The sequence below is a fragment of the Aulonocara stuartgranti genome (assembly GCF_965226115.1).
Source record: "Aulonocara stuartgranti genome assembly, chromosome: 10".
NCBI lineage: Eukaryota > Metazoa > Chordata > Actinopteri > Cichliformes > Cichlidae > Aulonocara > Aulonocara stuartgranti.
The window spans coordinates 4554935-4559486 of NC_138946.1; positions in this window are offsets into that span (position 1 = coordinate 4554935).

A 4552-nucleotide genomic window follows, 5' to 3' on the forward strand; every position below is an offset into this window, starting at 1 on the left:
AGTTGAGTCATTTGGTACTCTCTTTGGTACTCTAAAAACAGATAGCTGAAATATGAATATGCAGAATGTTGGAAAGGTTTTTGGTACTGGAAACATTTTCATTTGTTTTGCTTTGTTCCTGTTTGCCTTATAACTAGTATAAACTAATGCTTTAGCTGCATACATCCTGTTTTCCTGAGTGAAGAATAACGCATCGGATGTCATTACTTACAAGCATTCTGCACATAGACAAATTTCCTAGCTGTTTTGGGGATAGCAAGGTGCTATATGGTTGATGGGTAATCTTGCCAGTCTTGTCATGGGTAATACTCTCAATTGCTCCCTGCACAGTTCAGTTTTAATGTATACTTTATTAATCCCCTGTGGGGAAATTAGTCTCTGCATTTAACCCATTCACATGGCTCCCTACCATTTGAGGTCTTACTTAACCTTGAGTCTTCAGAAGATAGAGACTGGTTTCCATATTGCAGTCACTTTAAAATTCTGGTTCAGTACAATTTGTCTTCCAAAGAACTTTCCACATTTCCTCCTTTCCCCTGACAGAACAAGATTATATTACAACCGTTTCAGTTTAAACCAGGAACAAGCAAGACTGTTTAACACAGTACAGGACTAGTACTCCTAAAGGATTTTTCCCCTATGATGTCATATGTACATACACTAGACTTGCATCATTTTATTACTTCTTTATTACTGAGTGTGACTTTAATAGATGAGCGAAAGCAAGAACGAAAATGTAATCATTAGTTGATTCCCTCACCAAAGGTTTCTTTGGTTTAAGATCATCAACACCCACACCTTTAAAATGATTTCAGTGTAGTTGGAGTAATTTCTTTCCCTCCTACTCACCTTTTAGTTATCAGGAATACAATAAGCTTCAGCCCACATCTTCTTCAGAGCTTTGTGAGTACGGTAAGGTGAATCTGCCTCAAGGGCTCTGATTTTATTTAATTTTATTCAGTGCTTAAAGCTGTACATATCTATTATGGAGATAGCAGGTTCGGTATAGTAAGCTGATGTATCATCTCCCTCGATTCCAAGGGTCACATCTAACAACAGAACAGCCTGTGGCTAGCACACAAGTGTTCCATCATGGCCGTCATGCAGGTCCACTGCTTTTACCCGTTAACCTTTGATTAAAAATTAAAAGTAAAGTATGTATTACTGCCAAACTATGAGCCCACAGAAAAAATGAACTGCAGCTGGCAGATTTTCCTTTCAGAATCACACAAGTAACTCTCACCTATTAGCACAGCTTCTTCCAAGGATCAAGAATCTAATTAGTAGCTCTCTCAGGCAAACAAAATGACAAACTGCATACTCTTGACCCTCTCTTGACATAGTGCATGCATTCATTAAGTAAATACAGATGTTAATTTATCCATGTGGTTCCGCTACGGTATTTACCACTGACTAGATAATATTTTAATTTAATTCTCTTCAGTAAATCTTAACTATTTGTCTTTGATAGCCTGTAGAAAGTCATTTTTTATTAGAAGAAAAAAATACTACTTAAAATAACCCTAAATGCTCATACAAAATGAAATTACATATGCGCATTCATAAAACCTCTATAAGCTCATCCTACACTATTAGGACTCCAGCAACCAAAATTGGAACGTGAGTATCTTCATTGTCTTATTTATATTAGATAATATTAGATATGAACCGCACACAGGTTGCTGCCCCTCCGCCAAAAAGGCAATGTATTACTTTTCTTAAAGATAATGCAGTACATTACATAATTACTTTTTAAAGAAAATAATTTGTTGCATTATCTCTAAAGTGACTTTAAAATGATTGCTACACTAATTCTACTTAAAAAAGAACATTTACCAGTACAAATAGGGACCACAGTGCTATAAAAATGACTTCATCCCTGTGTTTGTCACCTGTTGAAGTTCAGGCTTTAGCTGCTGGGCTGTGGTCAGCATATACTCAGCTATACCACTCTGAGGTCTTTGCTAAATTTGTGCTAGCATGCTGTCTGTGCAGATGTTTGCAACGAGCTAATACTGTGTTAGCAGCATGCAGATGCTTCTGTCCTGGATGAAATTTGCACTTTACCATCACACTCTTGTTCCATATCACCGCTGGTCAAAAGTTGTAGTCCACTTTTTTCTTCTTTCTTGTACACCAAGAAATACAATTACAGTAATGCATTACATTGGAATACAGTACACCCAGCACAATGAAATCACCGTGTTACCTAGCAACCACATACAATTACCTAAAGGTCTCAAACACAGGACAGAGTGAAAAAGTTTAACAGTTTTAACACACTGAGTTTTCAGGATGAAGCACAGTGAAGTCTCAGGTAAGTTTTTCACATGGCACTTTGATCAGACAAGTATTTTCAAGCAAGTCTCTACGCATGTTCACAAGCTGAAACTGTGAAATCAAATAAGCTTCTTTAGGCAATTTGCCAAACAGGAATCAGAATTACTCCTCTGTTTCTCAAGAGGTGGAAAAACTGTGAACAATGCTCAGTTAAGATTCTGCAAGTAACCAAAAAGGAATCAGAGCTAATCCCCTCTGTCTTGGGGGATGCGTTCCAAAACGCAGAGCTTTAGTCCAGGTAAGTAGTGACAGCAGGCAGAGTGAGAGTGGGTCAGGCAGGTACTCGGGTAAGTATTTAGCAGGCTTTCCAACAGGTTTACATATGTTTAGAACAACAAACTGGTGATGAGTGGTGGTGTGAGACGTTAAGAACTCCACTGATTAAAGATGGAGAGCAGATGTGCTTACTGGGGAATCCCTGAGACCATGCCCACCACTGAATTAGATGGAATGGGTGTAATAACTCCCATTTACACAGACAGAGAGAGCAACAAATGACTGAGAAACAGAGAAAGCAGGTCCAGGGAGGGACTGTGACAAAAATTTCCCATTTATGTAATTTATCTTAGAAAAGTAAGTTAGTAAGTTTATTTATAGAGGTAAGTGGTTAACATTGGCAGGAGCCATGCCCTGTTAACATTAACCACCATGTTAATGTTAACATGAACGCTGGTCTCTGATTATCACTTTATTTTATCAGTTAACCCATGGAAAGTGAGGTGTTATGACAACCTGATTACCCAATACAGACAAAGTGAAACAAATATGAGTCATTTATTGGCTGATCAAGCAGAAATCTAGCTCAACACTCTAAGCTTTGAAATGCCAAGACATGCCCACACAGACACACACATACATACACACACACGCACGCATACGCACAGAAGAGAGGACATCGTGTAATGCAACAGGGAATATTAACAAATGATCTGACAAGGTCAAAGTGGGTGGTAGAACTATTTATACAGCAATGGCTGATTAGGGGTTGAAAAACCAGAGGGGAATGAGACGCAGGCGAGAGTAATAAATACAGGTCAGAAAATGCAGCAAAGCAAGGGAAATATGGGACGGGAATAAAGGACCCAAAAAACTAACATTATAATATTAAACACAGACACATAAACAGCACATGACATGATTACAAAAAAAGGAAAGAGGCACCAAAAGAAAGACCACACGGACAGAGGAACAGATGAAGACACATGGGAACTAAAATTACCACTACTAAAAATTAAGACATGAACCAAAATACAGGATTGCAAAACTGAAACGTGTCATTAATAAACACAAGAAGCACTCAGAGAGCGCAAACCTCCATCAGTGCTACTCACTTTCTGGGCAATGTTTTTAAGGGAATAGTATTGTACTTTGTACATATTCAGTTTGTTTTCTTTCTTCTTTTTCAAAAATACTTTTAAAATGTTTGTAGTGCAGAAAAATCAGATAAGGCAGGATATTTACTTTGATTAGACATTATCTAGGAGTCAGTAATGGATAACAGGTACTAATTTATAAATAATTGGACATGAATAACTTGAGCTTATTATATATTTTACTGCAGTATATATATCTTTCTCTAGAAAATACTTTTTTTTTTACAACAGAAACATTAAAATCTTCATGTAAGTTCAAGCAAAGAACCTGAAATCTAATTACGGAAAGTTTATTAAGCGCTTAGACAGGCGGTCACAAAGTGTTGTACACAAAAGGCTAAAATAAACAAGAATGTTCGGTACTAATATAGACAATAAAACAAATTAAATAAAACACAGTAAGATTAACAGGTAGTTTTAAGATAAGTTAAGGAGCTTAAGAAATCAAGAATTGAAGATTGCCATGTCTTGAATTCTAAGGAAATCAAAACAGGATTCCAAAATTCAAAAGATAAAACAACCCCGTGACCATGACAAGCACAAGTGCAGCTCATGTTGCCACTCGAAGAATCCTTGTCAAATCCAGATCCTCAACTGATGCTTCTAAGCACTGACTTTCAGGATTTAGCCCGAGGATATACTGAGCAAACAGACGGCCCTTTGGGAAAACGTGTCTTCCTGCAAGAGTGATTCTAAAGAGCAGAGGTTGTAGTTATTCGTTGTTACAAGAACATGTGAACATTACTGCTCTATAGCAGCAGAATTATGACTTTTCTAGGAAAAAACATTTATATTTCAAATAAGGAACCTTAATGTATTTAAAAAATGCAGGACTTGAA